Below are 18125 nucleotides of genomic sequence, written 5' to 3'. Positions count from 1 at the left end.
ATGCATGTGGATGGTGAGTATTTTGTAGTTGTTTTCTCAGGGTTTCCAACTAGTTATTTGTTTTCTCATGGTTTCTTGCAGACAACACATGCCTTCCTCACATAGCCCTGTTCCTCTGGGTCTTCCATCATGAAGCTTCTTGGACGGAATGTGCTTCCTCTTTGAAGAGTGTCTTCCAGGGGCTCTGACTGCCTCTTCCAAACTGATTTCTAGGATCCCTGCCCAGCTATCCTCCTGGTCTCTTCACCACTGAATTCCTGGATTAATTCCATTTCTTCTTAAATCAATCACATGTCATCCTTGTTTTCTAGATTCCTTGTATGATTTGCTAAAGAAAATTGTCTTTTAAAATCAGTGTCAATGTATAAGGTAAATTTTATTATCCTCAGTTGGTCTGAAAATGCCTTCATTTTCCCCTCCTCACACTTATTAATAGTTTGTGAATTTGGGGTTCAAAATCACTCTTCCTCATCGCTTCAAAGTTATTTCTCTTTTTCTCCCTTAAGGGTATGATAGTTTGTATAATGAGATTTTTGCAGATCTAGTTCCTGTTTTGGTAGGGAACACTTTTTGGTTCTTTCTGGACACTTTTTATTTTTTGTTTGAGATGTAGTTTCACTCTTGTTGCCCAGGCTGAAGTGCAATGGCTCAATCTCAGCTCACTGCAACCTCTGCCTCCTGGGTTCAAGTGATTCTTCTGCTTCAGCCTCCTGAGTAGCTGGGATTACAGGCATGTGCCACCACACCTGGCCAATTTTTGTATTTTTAGTAGAGACAGGGTTTCACCATGTTGCCCAGGCTGGTCTCAAACTCCTGACCTCAGGTGATCTGCCTACCTTGGCCTCCCAAAGTGCTGGGATTATAGATGTGAGCCACCGAGCCTGGCCTCTTTCTGGACACTTTTGGTATCTTCTAGTTGATTATTCTTGTAAGTCTGAATTTTTAACCAGAATATGATCATGCGCGCTTCATTTTCCATTGATCCTGCTCCACACTTAATGAGTGCTCTCAGCTTAAGGATTTCTGCCTTGCTTCAGCTTGACATTTTTCTTGTATCATGTCTTTGATTGTTTCTCTATCCTATTTTCTGTTTTCTCCTAGTGTCCTTGTGAGAAGGAGATCAGGTTCCCAGCTTGACTGATCGCATTCCTTCAACTTCCCTTCATATTTTTCACCCCTTTGTCTTAATCCTTGTTCTAAGAAATAATCTGGCTTTTATCTTCAAGTTTCCAAATTCAATCTTTAATTACCTTTATTCTGTTATTTAACTCCTTTACCTAAAACATTCCTTCCATCACATATATGGTATTCAGAAATTTTTTTTATTCTTTTATTATTCAGTTTTCATAGAAGGTTTTTAAAATTATTTTTAGTAACTCAGGAGCATTGATTTCGTATCATTCAGACGTTTCCAGAGTTATGTTCTCATGTTTCCTGGATCATTTGTCTTCCATGCTGAATCATTTGTTGGTTCTATTCACATTGGTTGGCTCTGTTGATGGCACAGAAAGCCCCCTTGGTTGTTAATTTGTATTTGGAAGCGAAAGGCCAGGTCAATGAGACATCTGCCTTTCTCAGGCACTGGCACGCACAGAGAAGCTGTACTCTCCTAAGGACAGTGCCTCAGTTTCTCATGGAATTCTCCTCTTCTGGCCTAGAGGACCTGCCCTTCCTTAGTCCTCCAGGGAGCCAGCTATGTGTGTCCCATTGCCCCTCCCTGACCCCTGGTGTTTTCTGAGATGTTGTGTCCCCTGCTTGACTTACTCATCCACCTGACACTCTGTCTCATCTTTTCATCTCCTCACCTTCAGTCAAACTCCCTGATCTGCCCTTGGTTCTCCCTCCTGTCCTCATTGCTTTTATGATTTTATTCCCTTCTTTACAACTGAACTACAATGGAATGGGCCCTGGGCACAGCGGGTGCTGAGTGGATGCATTTTGTCCACCATCTTGAACCCCAAGTTCCTAGAATCCTAATCCCAGGGATTTCTCACCTTCTCCAAGTCTCTACACAGAACAACCAAGCTTTGCCCATCCATCTCCCTATCTTTCCCTCTCCCTCACCTGCTGACACCTCCCTCTCTAACACTACGCAGGAATTCCAAATGCTTCTGACTTCCTTGCACATAACAACTCAAGTCTCTCCAGCTGACACTTCAGACCAGGCTCCCTATCTGCATTCATTTATCAACAGGGTTTATAAGGGGGTCCACCTAACAAAACCACCATCCACTCTTTTAAGAGACCCTGGAAACCATCTTCACAGAAGACAATTATAACTATAAGTAACAAGTATCTCCTTCTTATACCTGGTTAAAAATTTGTCAGATACCAAGAAGCCACATTCTTTGGCTTTGCTAAATCCCTCCACAAAAGATGGGAGAGCAAGCTTTCTTTGCCCCCCAAGATTAACCCAATGCGGCAGTATTTCCTGACGTAGTTACCAGGGAAAGTCGCTGCCAGGGGAAACCCGTCTGGTGCAGAACAGGATGGTGGCAGAATGTGCCTGTGACTGTAGCCCATAGGCAGGTCCAGGGTTCAAGTGCATCACTCCTCTCTCTGGAAATACAAGCCCCAGATACAGCACTTTGGAGGAAGTTCGTAGTCTATTCCTGGGTTAAGGTATAGAATTGAAGATTCATTGTTTTGAGTGAGTGAATTAGCATTTATTCATTTCCTGTAACATCTTGAATGCATTGTAAGGCAGATACATTCCCTCTGTTCCCCAGCTGACATTTCTGACCCCAGTCAGTTACCTGAAAAATGTACTTTCCTGATCACAGGACATCAGATAGGAGAATAAAATGGATGAACATATCAATTTCTGCTGTTGGAAAAAACTCCCAAAGCTCCTGCCCATTTGAAGATGAATCTGTATGAGCATAACTGAAAACAAAAATGGGTTTGCACCTTGCAATGTGGTAGCATGTACTGATAGGGGTGGTATAAGTATCTTTGTGTTACCAGGGCTACAGGCATCCGATAACCTCATGGATCCCATGCTTTACTGGAAGGCTCCCTGGAGGAGGGCACCGTCCAGGACGTTGTGATGTGCTCGCCTCTGGCCGTGGGCGGCTGAGCCCTGAGGCTTCCGGTGTGAGCTGGGCCGCACTCCGTCTAGAGCTCTGTCTGCTCGACTGCCCTCAGAGTGTCCGTCAGTCGGCTTCCATAACTCACTTTATTTGCTCTGACTCAATCAGTTGTGCACATCAGGGGTTTTTATTGACCAGGAAGTATCCGGGGCTGGATCTGGACAGGACTGTGTCCACTCTTTGTGAGATGTTTCCATTTCGGCAGGAAACGTTCCCACGTAGGCGTTCTGGAGTTCTGGCTGAAGAACCTTTAATCGTGTTGTTTAGAAAACGGGTCTGTTCACCTTTCCCTGGCTTGTTGTCAGCCTGTCTTTTCGCTGTATCCATTTCGGTGTAAGACACATCTGTTCCCTCCGACCTGTTCGCCTTTACATGCACGTCCTGGCCTGTGATTAATTTTCATTTCAATGGCTGTGCCATATGGGAGTGACCACATTGTTGAGAGCTTGTTAGCCAGATGTCCCCGAGGGAGACATTGAGAGTCCAGTTATTGGACGTTAAAGGAGGCCGGTCAGGTTCGTGTCTGCTGTGGGCCTGGTCAGCCGGGGTCTGCAGCTGCTGGGGGCTTTCCTCCTGGTGACCAGGTGGGAGTTTGCATCTCGAAAGCGCTGCCCGCAGGCACAAGCTGGGTGGGTCTGGGTGCATCTCTGAGAGAATTGTTCATATTCCTGTGTTCAGAAATGAGTCCAGTACTTCACTTTCCTTTCTTATCAAATGCTTGTTACAATCTTAAGAAGTAGAGGCCGCTGTTACCTTTTCAGAGGAGGAAACTGATGACCAGTGCTTGCAGCCGGCCGAGGTCTCCCAGGTAAGCTGGAGTGAGTCCCAACCCTGGCGACTCCGAATGGGACTTTATGTGGAGATGACATCTTCACACAGGTAATCACGTCAAAACAAGGTCAGCACTGTGCTCCCTCATCCAGCATGACCCGTGTCCTCCTGAGAGGAAGGAATGCGGAGACACCGTGTAGTGACTGGTGTTATGCTCACAGGCCACAGGTGGAGGGCGTTCTCGAAACAGGAGAGGCCTGGAGTCAGTCCCTCCGTGGCGCCTTCCGAGGGAGCCTGGCCCTGCTGGCATCTTGATCTTGGATTTCTGGCCTCCAGAACCATGAGAGGATACATCCCTGCCATTGATTTGTTCCTTGGTTTGTGGGACTTTGTGAGGTTGGCCCTAGAACTCATGCCTGAGGCCACGAGCCTGAGATGGCACAGCCGATGGGTCAAGCAGGGTGCAGAGGCCGTGCTGAGCCCAGAGCTGGGGGCTCCTAGAACACCCACCTGAGGCCACAGGCCTGCGACAGCGCAGCTGAGGGGTCAAGTAGGGTGCAGAGGCCGTGCTGAGCCCAGAGTCGGGGACTCCCTCACTCTGCGGGTGCTACCTTCCTGGGAGGAGTGTGTCACGCTGCCAGCTGCATCCCCAAGTCCTTCTGCACCCATCTCAACATTCAGAATGGCTCACCCACGGTGCCTACCACTCAGCTTCTGGACCCCATCCAGGTGTCCGCATAACCCTGGGTGTCTGGTCCCCATGAGGATGCTATCCCCAGTCCCGCCTTCCTCAGCTCCGGCTGTTGTGATGAAGCCACAGACTGGGTGGCCCAAACGATGAGTAGTTATGAAGATCCCTCACAGCTTCAGAGGCTGCAGGTCCCTGAATCACAGTGGCAGGTCCCTGAATCACAGTGCCAGGTGTGGTTACCAGGGAGGGCCCTCTTCCTGGTGTGCAGATGGAAACTTCTCATTGTCACCTCCTCAGATGGAAACAGGAGTGAGGGCTCCAGCATGTGACGCTGGATGCACAATTCTGACCATCGCAAATCCCACCCTGGGCCCTCCGATGGGCTCTAGGAGTGGACGCAGGTGTGGGGACACCCCCAATGGCTCCTGAGGGTGGGAAGCTGCGGCTGGAGCAGCAGGCGGGGAGGGGAGGGCTGGAGGGCTGACTGGAGGGGGCCTGCCCACATTCTGATTACATTTCTGTGTGCTTTTGCCTTTCCCTTCAGAACAAGCCTGAAGGTGCGACCCGGTCCTCATCTCCTGTGCGCAGCACCCAACACGGTATGATGGATGCGCCCGAAGGTCCTGCGGGTTCACTGAGCGAGGCAGTCAGGAGTGAGAGGGAAGGAAGTGAAAGAAGAGACACGCCTGCAAAATCAGGCAGGCGGGGCCCAAACGAGAGGCGCCCAGTAGGAATAAAAGGAGAACACCTGCCTGGGGAATTTGGAGCTGCTGGACAAGACCATAAGGGTGATTAGGATCTTGACCGGTGGAGAAAAAGACAGGAAGACCTGGAGCCTGGCCTGGGGAAATACACAAACATATTCCCAAGCCAGGGACTGACCCAGCTGTGCTGTGCAGGGACTGATGGGGAGGTGTCACCAGCGTCCTGGGCCCGAACAGGAGACTGTAGACGGGGCAGCCCAGCAAACAGATGTGGGTTGTCTCAGAGTCTCGAAGCCAGAAGCCCAAGGTCCAGGTGCCACAGGCCTGGCTCCCGCTAGGGCTGTGAGGGAGGCTCTGCTCAGGCCTCTCTCTGGCTTCATGGTTGCTGGTGGTCCTTCCCCCATCTCTCTCTCCATTGCCACACAGCCATCATCCCCCAAGCACCTGTCTCTGTGCCTCTGAGGACACTGTCGTATTGGACTAGGCCCACGTACTCCAGGGTGACCACCCCTCAGCTAAGCCCAGCTGCAATGGCCCTTTTCCCAAATCAGGACACATTCCCAGGTGCTGGGGGTTGGACTTCAATGCATGGATTTTTGGGAACGTCTGCCTTCTGCCCAGGTAGACGAATTTTGCACTCTGTGTATTAGACTGTGCAGAGCCATGGAGAGTTTGAGGTTACAGTGACCACGGAGCAGCCCCAGCTCTGACCTGAGCCCTGCACTCTGAGGTCTTAGCTGTGCTGCCCTGGAGGTGAGAGAAAGATTGAAGAAGGAAATTAAGGATTTCCAGAGGCCAGGTGAGCCTTGTGCAGGGCCTGGACCCGAACTGAGGCCGTGAGAACAGGAGGAAGGTACAGGCCCCGGGACAGAGTCCAGGGAAGAGTCCTCAGAATGCTGCCTCTCAGATGTAAGCAGCAGCGGGAGGGGCCGGGGAGGCGAGGCTCTCCAAAGGGGGCAGGCGGGGATGCGGGGGGCAACCTGGGGAAGAGGGGATGCGGGGGGCAACCTGGTGTGTGAGGTGAAACCAAAAGCACAAAGCTTAGTCCTGAGTCATCTGTTGATGAATCCACTGTGCCACTGATCCCTTCATGAACTCCTTGCCCACTGCTAGAGTGGACGCCTCTCCAGGCTGGGTGTGAGTGGATTCACCCGTTTGCTCATTCAGAGGCTCTTTCAAACTGCTCAGATTCCCTGTGGATCAGGGCCCAGTGCAGATGTGACCCAGCCACACCAAACCTGGGCCCTATGGACATGGGCTCCGTCACTGTGATACCACACACAGGCTGGAGAGACCCCACCACCCACGGGGCTGTACGTGGCCACCGTCACTGTGATACCACACACAGGCTGGAGGGACCCCACCACCCGCAGGGCTGTACATGGCCACCGTCACTGTGACACCACACACAGGCTGGAGGGACCCCACCACCCACAGGGCTGTACATGGCCACCGTCACTGTGATACCACACACAGGCTGGAGGGACCCCACCACCCGCGGGGCTGTACGTGGGCTCTGTCATTGTGACACCACACACAGGCTGGAGAGACCCCACCACCCACGGGGCTGTACGTGGCCACCGTCACTGTGATACCACACACAGGCTGGAGGGACCCCACCACCCACGGGGCCGTACATGGCCACTGTCACTGTGATACCACACACAGGCTAGAGAGACCCCACCACCCGTGGGGCTGTACGTGGCCACCGTCACTGTGACACCACACACAGGCTGGAGAGACCCCACCACCCACGGGGCTGTACGTGGCCACCGTCACTGTGATACTACACACAGGCTGGAGGGACCCCACCACCTGCGGGGCTGTACGTGGGCTCTGTCATTGTGACACCACACACAGGCTGGAGGGACCCCACCACCCGCGGGGCTGTATGTGGCCACCGTCACTGTGACACCACACACAGGCTGGAGGGACCCCACCACCTGCGGGGCTCTTGCAAGTCACTGGCTCTGGCTCCTGTGACCCAGCACCTCATGCAATGCTGGCCAGGACCAAATCCAGAGTCCCTTGGCTCCGACATTCCCACTTCCACCCATTCCTTCTGGCACAGCCCTGCTTTCCCCAGGGAGACCCACTGCATGCCCAGCAGGGCAGAGGGCAGAGAGAGATGTGAGATCCACCACCTCCTGCGGGGAGCATCTGGGTTGTGCTGGGCTCCGTCTGGGCTGCCTCGCCCGGTGTGCAGGGCAGCACCCGAACCACAGGCCTGGTGGGCTCAGCCCACAGAGCTTGGAAGTCGCCTGCCCAGCCCCCACCAGGCAGATGAGAAACCTGGCCAGGGAGACTTGGGTTTCCTCAAAGCCAGGAAGCTGGAATGAGGACAAGCAAGGCGGGGGAACTCTCACTGTGACACCCTTCTCTGCGATGCCGTATCTGTTCCTTGGAAACCTCCAGAAGGGTGTGACGGGGACACCAAAGCATTCCTGTCCCCAGAGGCTTCCCACTCTGAGCTCCTAAGTACAAGCTGAAATCTCTAAATCTGTTTTTTGTTTGTTTGTTTGTTTTTGAGATGGAGTCTCTCTCACCCAGGCTGGAGTGCAGTGGCATGATCTTGGCTCACTGCAACCTTCATCTCCCGGGTCCAAGCGATTTTCCTACCTCAGCCTCCCGAGTAACTGGGATTACAGGTGCGTGCCACTATGCCCAGCTAATTTTCTGCATTTTTAGTACAGACGAGGTTTGGTTTTACCATGTTGGCCAGGCTGGTCTCATGTGATCCTGGCTTCAAGTGATCCGCCCACCTTGGCCTCCAAAGTGGTTTCCTTATCCAGGAGTGTGTTCAGAGCCTTGGCCTCTAGGGATATGCAAACTGCCATTTGTCAATATTCTGTCTGAAACGCTGGGCACAGAGACAGTAGATTTCTGGTCCTGAATCTGTCTGGGTGAGGTTGACTAGTACAGCTCCTCACTATAAGGGAGGAGTACCTGGAGCTATGAAAAAAAAATGTATGAAACTACCAGAGCCCATGGCCAGGCCTACTATGTGAGCAGGTGAGGAATAAGACAGGTGTGCTGGGGGATGAGGACAGGACGGGTGTGCTGGGGGATGAGGACAGGACGGGTGTGCTGGGGGATGAGGACAGGACGGGTGTGCTGGGGGATGAGGACAGGACGGGTGTGCTGGGGGATGAGGACAGGACGGGTGTGCTGAGGCATGAGGGACACGACAGGTGTGCTGGGGGATGGGGACAGGATAATTGTGCTGAGGCATGAGGGACAGGACCGGTGTGCTGGGGGATGGGGACAGGACAGGTGTGCTGGGGATGAGGGACAGGACAGGTGTGGTGGGGGATGGGGACAGGACAGGTGTGCTGAGGCATGAGGGATAGGACAGGTGTGCTGAGGCATGAGGGATAGGACAGGTGTGCTGAGGGATGAGAGACAGGGCAGGTGTGTTGGGGCATGAGGACAGGACAGGTGTGGTGGGGGATGAGGTCAGGACAGGTGTGCTCTGGGTGCAGGGGTGAGGAACTGGGTTAAGCAGAGGGCAGAGCTGACCTCCCAGCCCCCCAGACATCCCCCAGGGCCTGCCGGGAGGTGTGGGTGGTCTAGAAGCCCTGCGTCTTGGAGCGAGGACTCTGGAGCAGCTTTGTTAGTTTTGCTCCCCATGCTTCCTGTCATGGGAGCTCAGGAAGCTGCCCTGGGCTCCAGGGCTTCACCTTCTGTGCTCACTCTTCCTTGTTATTTGGACAGGGCACTGCTTTGTTCAAACACAGGCTGCCCTTGGGAAGGCCCCTGAGGGGGCTCCCGGGTCTCAGGACCCACCCGTCTCTCTGGGCATGGAGCTGCACCGCTGCCTTTGCTGTGAGGTCACTTGGTCCCTCAGGAAGTAGGGCGCGTGGCTAAAAGGAGGAGCAAGTGTGGGGCATGCGCGTGTCAGTGGGGCTCATGACGAGGGACCCTGACCAGCGGCCAGCAGAGCCTGCATCATGACAAAGTGCACCAGTGACAAAGTCAACCTGTCCCAGCCCCAGCAAAGGTAGCGCTGGAGCGTTCCCAACAGTGGCTGGTGAGGCGCCCCAGGCAGTCCAGGGCAACAGAGGGTGGATCAAACACCCTCAGGCAGTGCAGCTTACGTGCCTCGGGATCCGGATTGTTCAGTGTGATTGATCACTGTTTAACCAATTCCTGCTCCTCTGGCCCTTCCACAGAAACCAGAACTGTGGGTCTGCCGGCAGAAGCAGGAGGAGGGAAACCAGCAGGGGCCCCATTGATGCACAACCCGTGTTGTGAATTCCCTTATTTTTATCAATAGGGCCCGATTTTTAAAAATTAACAGCGTGTAGGTGAAACTGTGGTTGTAACGAGGAGGAGAGGGAGGACATGAAGAGGAAGGGAAAATGAGGCAAATAGGAGGTGACGGGGCACCAGCAGGTGCAGGGAACCTGGCCCCAGCAAACCTCATTTCCTTGGCTGAGAAAGGAGAGATCATTGAGTCCCTGGGGTGGGCAAGGAGGTACTGGAAATTACCATTTCCTGGAGGGTAGCAGTGAGTTCAAGTTGGAATCAATCCTGAGATGTGGCCACGCGCCCACCAGGGCTACAGGAATACAACTAAGTTTCCTCCATTTTACTTTAGAGAAATTGCCAGAGATCTCCACTGTAACTGCTGAGTGAAGGACACGTACAAGAGAGAAGCCCAAAGCTGCCCTCACAAGAGGGGATGGGTTTCATAAATTACAGAACAAGATTCGTGTGGGATATAGGAAAGTTTTCAAAGTATGGAGTCAAGAGAAAATGTTCAAGTCTGGTCTCAGCGTTGTTTTTTGTAAGCGTATTTACACAACACCCACAGTGTGTGCCATTATATAGAAGCTGGTGTCTGTACCTGAGGATTGCGAGTCGCCCTAGCCCCCCCGGTTCTGCGCTGCTTCCTCCTGTAACCCCCGCAATAGCCCTGAGGGTGGTTCCTATGATTAATATCATCACCCTCGAAATGAGTGACCTGAGGAAGTGCATGTTACCTAGCAACTCAAATTAATTCCTTTGACCATAAAGCTCGTGTGCTCACTGCCTCCCTGGTGTGCATACAGTGTATTCATGCGCGTGCCTATGTTTGCATGCCTGTGTGTATTTTAGGAAATAGATCAAAATTTGAAGAGACTTACAGGTGTTAAAATGATAACACGTCTTCTTCCCGTTCTTCCTCCCTCCAATTCAACTTTTCTATGTCCTCTTTTAAGTCTGTACTACGTTGTAATCAGAAAACACATTCAGCTGAGAAGCAAAGATTGGCAACAGCATCATCGGTTTGAGGCTGCATACACGGACGGGGCTGGTTGACCTGGGCTGGGCTGGGAGCAGCTGGAGAACAGCTTCCAGCGGTCGGCTGGGCAGCTCCCCCTTGGCTAGAGGATGACCCATCTTACACCTATGGAGAACACGGTGGAAATCACAGCAGGCGAGGTTTAAGCCCTCTGGGCCTCCCTCATTGGGCACAAAGGTGTGATGGTTTCCTCTGTTCAGGTGTGAGGATAAAGGCGGCCAGGGATTCAGGAGACGATGGCAGGAGCAGCAGGTGCCGCTCGGGTCAGGAGGCAATACTCTCCTCCCACCTCCAGGAGCCAGGGCGTCCCGGGGGTCAGGTGAGGAGGGCAGGCAGAGGCGTGAAGGCCTCTCACCCCAGATTTACATGCTGCGACAGGCTCCGAGGCCATGGCAGGCAGCAAGCCCCCCCGCACCCTGGTGCAGACAACTGGTCACTTCAAATTCCCACCTGGAAACAGGACACTGGGTTTAGTTTCAGCAGACAGCTGACCTGACCACATACCCCCATAGCGGCCGGAGCTACTGCCTGTCCGTCTGACCCCAGCCCGGGGGCGCAGTCGTTGGACTTGGCCACTGCACTCCTCGCACCTGCGTCTGATGCATCTGACCCCAGCCTGGGCTGCGGTGGTTGGACTTGGCCACTGCACTCCTCGCACCTGCGTCTGGTTTTGTTTACTCATTTGTGTAAACAGCACACAGTTCTGTACGTGCTGGGATTTCTACATCTGTGTGTCTTAGGAAGGTTTGGTTTCCCAGGAAACAAGGGTCTGAGTGAAGGTGGTTACTGTGCGAGGTGGTCCCAGGGTGTGAGCCGGGGATGGGCAGGGAGGAGGGGTGTCATAAGTTGCCCACTTGGTGGCTCTATGGGACTCTGGGCACCAGAACACAGCATGCACCACGGGCTTCCTCCCACGAGCAGGCCTGGCTCCCAGCACCCCGGCCTGTCTGGAGCAGGGCAGGAGGCCCTGGCTGAGGCTGCAGCCTCAGGATCCTTGGGAGCTCCCACCAAGGCCCGAGGAGACACCGGGCCCCTGACCAGGCTGCCACCACGTGTGTTCAACCTCATACATGCTCAATACACTCCTAACAAAAGACTATCAGAAACTTGAACAAATCTTACTGTGTAATAATTTTGGGAAATGGCTAACATTTCATGTGCACCCAGAACATGGCCATGCTATTACAGGAAATTCAAATATTTTAAACAGAATATTATTTCAACCAATCTCATTTCAAGGGCAGGGACCAAGACTGTCCTCAAGTTGTGTAACTGACAGAGCCGGCATGCAGTGGAAGCTGTAAAGACTGAGTGTAGTTTCATATACCCAGGTAATGCTCTATCTCTGTATGTGACGTGGGTATTTTCTGTATATGATAGTAGCTTAGTTTCTTACTGGCTGTTGAGTTTTTGGTTTGTCAACTCAAAAGTCACTTCCAGGGCACAGTTCACAGAGGCGATATTGAACACACAGGCCGAGTGTGTGGTCGGCCGGCTCCCGCTGCCGCAGGCGGCCCTTCGTACGGACATCCTGCCTGTGAGGCCAGCAGCTATCACGAGAACAGAGGGACAATTGATGATGCCGAGCTGAACGACGACGGAGCAAAGCAGCATTTATTTTAGCACAGTGAGTACACAGCAGTCATCGAAAACCTAAAGTAGAGGTTTCCAAACTTTTTTTTAAGCCTCAGACTCAGATTTCTTTCTTCAAAAAAAATCTTGCCCAGAAATGCAAACAAACAAAATAGATAAAGCAGGGCTCTCCCTTCTGAGGCAGGCCTGGTGGCTGGAGCTAGGCCACCCTCTCCTCCCCGGGGACCTCCAGGGCTTGACGGAGCCCCTTCAATGGACAGGTGGAAACACAGGCCTGAGAACCTCTGCTGGGGACAGAGGCTAAACAGAGAGAAGGCCCCAGGCTTGGGCCAATTCTACACAATGGGCAGCTGAGATGGAGGGACGGCTTCATCCTGCCAGCTTCCTCCACCCAAGGGCCCCTGCTGACATGTGTCCCCATCTCCTCACACTGCCCCGGCCGTCCACTGCCCTGCGAGGCCTCTGAGGACAGAAGAGGAAGATTGCTGCAAGGCTGGCACGGACACAGCCCCATCCCCTGCAGTTCCTTCGGGGCAGGTCCTGCTCTGAGTTCACCAATGGCAGCTGCGCAGTCCCACCCTGGGAACCTCAGTAAACGTCACCCACCAAAGACTCAATGCTCAGGAGGTGGCCAGCCTGCACACAAGGCCTCCGGAACCTCCTGCACTGAATTAAAACTCAGGATGGGAAAGGCTCCCCAGCCCTGCAGCCCTGACAGGGGTAAGCCCCCGAGACCCCAGTTCTGCCCAGAACTAGCCCTGAACTTGGATGGGTGCAGGCACTCAAGGCAGGGGTGGACCAGCACATGCCTGCAGGGGCTTTAGTTTAAATGTATATGATGCATACATACGATGAACACACATGTATACACACGCGGCGTATACACCACGTGGCATCTGCACACACGACGTAAATGCACCTGGCGAGTACACAACGTGGCATGTACATACATGCCCTGCATATACAACATGGCACATACACACATGACATATACATACATGATGAGTTAAAACCATGCAGGAAATTGCCTGAGGCGGCCCAGCTGGAGGAGGCCTTTGAAGCCAAGCACAGGACCCTCCATTAAAGAAGAATGACACCAATGGTCACAGCGGAGCTGGTGCACAGAAGAGGAGAGTGGGCTCCATCCTTCACATCACCTTGGGTCACAGAAATGCTGGTGAACAGCGGTGGAGAGGGGGCTCCACCCCTCATGTCCCCTTTGCTGCTGTTTGCCTTAATTAATGTGTTGCATCCACATAACTACTTTTGGATTCTGTGACTCAAAGATACACAAAATTAAAAAATAAATCTGCAAAAGTCCACCTGGTTTTCCATCAAACCTGTCTTTCCTTCCATCCTCACCTCTCCTAGAAGAGAAAGGAAAGCTGTTGGGTGAAGTGTGGCTCCCAGTCAGGGACAGAGATCAGCCCAGGTGCACGGCAAGCCCCGCCAGATGGCTGGAAGCGCTGCCAGGCTGCGGCAGGGACTCATAGGAAGGTGGTGCCCTCAGCCAGCCTCCGAGGGTGTCATCAAGGGGTAGGGATCTTCCAGCACCCCCAGGCCAAATGTTAGCAGAAGGTCCCACAACCTCCAGTGCAGTGCCAGGTTTTTTTCATAACCTGAAAGCAAGAATTCAGCTTGTTTCTGCAAGAACAGCTGCAACAGCTCAGCAGCCTCCATGGGACACGTGGGACACACATGCAATGCTGTCCACATTCACATGTGTGTACAAAGCACCATGTTCTCTCACACACTTCAGACCAGGAGGAATGGGTGACTGAGAGTTTCCAGTTTAAGGGGCCTGGGGCTATTTGTCCCTGTTGACTTCCAGCTGGGAGGAAAAACTGGCACAAGGAGTGTGTGAGACAAGCCCCACACCTGAGCAGGCACACCTGGGTGGGCACACCTGTGCGGGCACAGGCACTGCAGCCCACCTCGGCCAAGGCCTCCAGCTACCAGCAGCTTGGCAGGCAGCTCCCATGGCTTTGCAAAACCTGCAGCTGCAAAGCCAGAGCCAGACCCACCGGCAGACACAGAGGTGCCCTGCCCGCCGGGAGAATGCATCTGAATTATTTCCGTGTGCCAACCCCCAAAGGTCCCTGTCTCTCAGAATGTGAGCAAGACCATGGTCTGGCTTCCCATGAGTGGAGCAGAAGGCTTTCCCCACGGTCATGCCAGGGGCACAGATACTCCATCCCCTTCCCAGATGAAAATGCAGACCTCCTCGGTTTGGCATCAGAGCAAAGGCAGAGCTGGCACTTGGGCGATCCACGAACCATGCAGGCCTCTGCTCCTGCCCTTTCTTGTGCATCAGAATTCGGGGCAGGACAACCTCACGATATTCTCACATGTGCGTTGGGAAACTCAGTTGCTATGTCCACAGGCAAATTCAGTGAGTTTCCTAAATATTCCCCAAGGTGTTGATTCACAGCCGGCCACCTTTCCAAAATTGTTTTCATAGCTCTTCCACCCACTTTCATTTGAGATGGAATTATGCCCAGATTCAGTGGGGGCAGCTCCACCGGCCACTTAGCTTTGTTTCCCTCCTCAATGCTTTCAAGGGACATGTGTAGTCTCCATAAAGCAGCAAAAGGATTATATTGGGCCTCTCGAAAGAAGGAAAATTTGAAAAAAAATTCTCTTCATATGGGTATGTTTATTTCAGATTCAATATATAAACTGATCTTAGTTGCTTCAAATAGACAGTTGCCTCATCAAAGCACGTAGTAAACATTATTAACCCTGCCTGGCTCTCTGCGCCCGGGAAGAAGCCCCAGGGAGGAAGGAGGGGGCCAAGTCAGAACTGGCCCTGTCCCACCCACACACGAGTGCCCAGGGAGACTTCGTGGACCCTCGCCTGAGGCCTCGGTGACTTGAGTATTTCAGGCTGTTTTTCACATAACTTTGGTTTGATTAAAACCCCAAATGCATTTGGCCAACCACATTTCCCTTTAATTTTTTAGCATATATTTATTTTCAGGGAAATGTCAGCCATGCATTTCTGATTCACTCTTTGTTGCCTCCAAGTTGGCTGGTGGTGGCGGGGCGGGTTCTCGCGGGTGCCTGGGGCTGCCCCAGGAGTCCGTGAGGACAGCGGCAGGCGCACCCCAAGCCCTTGTCTCCTCACATTCCGGAAACAGGCCCCGGAGACCAGATGGATGGTGATGGCACAGAGAGAGCCTGTGCGTGTGCGGGGCGAGGACGTGTTTTAACTCTGAGCAGCACTGGATTTGCGGTGGTGTTGTAACTCCTAATCCATGATTTATGAGTGGTTTTTGACTTAGAAAAGCATGTTTTCTCTGCCCGGACTAACAGAATGCTCAAAGCTGGCAGAGGCACCCCAGAAAGCTCACGCACCCGGCCCCTCTGTCCGGACACCCCCATAGGCCTGACTCCCCTGTGGCCCTGTTTCCCCAGCTCACCAGCTAAGGGCTGTTCACAAGAAGAAAAACGGCAGAACTTTCATTAACAATGTTCACGTTAGGAGAACTTGCCCTTCTGCACACACCCACTGAAACAATAGGGCTTCCTCCCAAGGAAAATGGGAAGCTCTGGGAGGGGTCTCAGGTCCTGGTAGTTGACGGCAAGCTTCAGATCCAGGAGAGATGAGTCTCATTTCCATTTAAAAATAATTCACTCTTAATAGCAGGGCACTGCTCAAGACTATATAAACCTCACACTCTACATTCTTGAACGTACTTCAATAATTGTAAATGTGGGAATGCACAGTCCAGTAACTGGGAAACTAAAATGTGAGATTCCAACACATTTACTCAATGTTGATGTTGAATTCTCCATGTGTCATGTGGCCTTTGCCGGGAGAAGCCGGCCTTCTGACCAGGCAGTTTATGGACAGACTTACTCTTCATTTTTCTGCAGAAACCAATACAGCCCCTTTCAGCTTCCACCAGGTCCTTAGGACAGGTGATTCCTCCCCTTACACACAGGTGATGAAAAAGCAATTACACCCAGAAAAAAACTACTAACCCAGAATATCAAATTCCTATCAAGCTTCAGCAGATTCAACACCAGAAGTAGGTCAAAGGAAACTCAAGTCTTTGCCTAAGTATTTCTATAGAAGTTCCATTGTTGACCAAGAGAAGACACGGGCTTCTCATTGAACTTTCCTTTAATGGGTTCCAAATTCTGTGACAGACTTTTGACCAAGTTGATTCAATGAAACTGTGCTGACTTTAAAAACTAGTTAACTTAAAACTGCCATGCACACACACACACACGCAAACATGCACGCATGCACGCACACACACATGCACACACACGCACGCACACGCACACATGCAAACACACATGCACGCACACATGCACACAAGCACACATGCAAATATGCACACATGCACACACACTCACACATGCATGCACACACACATGCAAGCATGCAGACGCATGCACACACGCACGCACTCATACAAACACGCACACACATACACATGCAAACACGCATGTATGCATGCACACACATGCACACGCACACACGTGCACATGCATGCAAATACGCACTCATGCACGCACACACACGCACACACATGCACACATGCAGGCACACACACACATACATACACATGCACACACGCACACACACACAAATGGTCCACAACACATTCTCCTTCCTTCTGAAGGCCCATGCAAAATGTGTCCTCAGCATCAATATTCCAGCGTCCAAACCCCATCTGCTGGGTCACCTCTTGTCGTGGAAGCTGACCAAATATTTGATCAGATCACAGAGAAGTCCGCCCCATGTTTTCCCCGGGTACCGAGGCTGAGGACCCTGTGACCACAGCTGGGTGGGGGTGGGGGCTGTCCATAAAATACAACACTGATGGTGGCCTTCCAGGGCTACTGAGGCTTAGGGCCCTGTGACCACAGCTGGATGGGGGTGGGGGGTGTCCATAAAATCCGCCACTGATGGTGGCCTTCCAGTGGTGTTTTCAGAAGCAAAGCTAACTCACTGTAGGGTGAGTTCCTGAAGAACCGGCTGCTGTCAGCTGACCTGGGCAGCTCTGGCTTTGAATCCCAGCACAGGACTCTGTGACATTAAACAAGGTAGTTAGCCTGTGTGAAATCCTGTCTCCGTGTTTGTAAATTAGGACATTAATGCCGGCTGACCAGGATTTTAAATTTTAAATTATGTGGAATAAACAGCACGTGCATGACAGAATTCTTAGGCTCTAACACGTGCCCAGCACACAGTAATTCCTGCCTCTTTCCCCTAAAGCTTTCACCTCCCAGCCTTCACGGTCCTGGTTCTACCTAATTTGCCACAGCCCTTTAGTTTGAGTAACAGCTGTGTAGGGCACTTCTGAAGGTTTGGAGAACCCTTGATGACATTACCCAGCAAAGCACCAGGTGTTATGAACAACACGGGCAAGCGCATGCAGCCGGGGGCGTCAGACAGGAAGCGGCGGGGGGCGGGGGGCGGTGTTGGGAGCATTTCAAATGGACCTATGTCACAATTGCGTCTCAATCCAACCCTGCACCAGCCATCACTTTTGGTTTCTCTCCAGATTAAAAATAATAAGCAGGAAAAGCTAAAGACCTATGACCATCCTGTGCAGAAAACCTGTCTACGCGTCCACAGGCCACAGGGCCGTGCTGGGTGGTCAGCGGCTGAACGCCCGTGAGGCTCCAAATGGAAAGTTTTGGCACCAGCTCATGCTGTCATTCACGCACTCTCGTGGAGTCCGGCAGCCCTGCCGGCGGTGGGTGCTGGACGGGTGTCTGGTGGAAACGTGACCACATCGTGGAGTCCAGCAGCGCTGCCGGTGGTGGGTGCTGGACGGGTGTCTGGTGGAAACGTGACAGCAGGTGACTCATGGCTCCTGTATTGGGCTCTGGTAATTTCTTTGAATGAAAGTCACTCACTGTTGTGCAGATGCCCACAGCCTGGCAGTAGGTAATTTTCTAAACAAGGACCCTGGAACTTGAGGGTAGGGAGGGCATGGGTGGCAGCAATGGCTGGCGCTTGGCAG

General features: G+C 52.5%; 1 long non-coding RNA gene across 1 annotated transcript; it reads left to right on the top strand.

The window, feature by feature from the left end:
- Positions 1–10484: 10484 nt before the first annotated feature.
- LOC131381869 (uncharacterized) lies at positions 10485–13301 on the top strand. Its single transcript, XR_009210895.1, has 5 exons — positions 10485–10722; positions 11785–11876; positions 11976–12172; positions 12662–12858; positions 13159–13301. It is a non-coding gene; the product is annotated as an uncharacterized LOC131381869 (long non-coding RNA).
- The last annotated feature ends 4824 nt before the right edge of the window (positions 13302–18125 follow it).

The sequence above is a fragment of the Hylobates moloch genome, unplaced genomic scaffold (genome assembly GCF_009828535.3).
Source record: "Hylobates moloch isolate HMO894 unplaced genomic scaffold, HMol_V3 SCAFFOLD_2, whole genome shotgun sequence".
Taxonomy (NCBI): Eukaryota; Metazoa; Chordata; class Mammalia; order Primates; family Hylobatidae; genus Hylobates; species Hylobates moloch.
The sequence above is the reverse complement of the archived record's forward strand: the minus strand, read 5'-3'. Positions and strand labels throughout refer to the sequence as shown.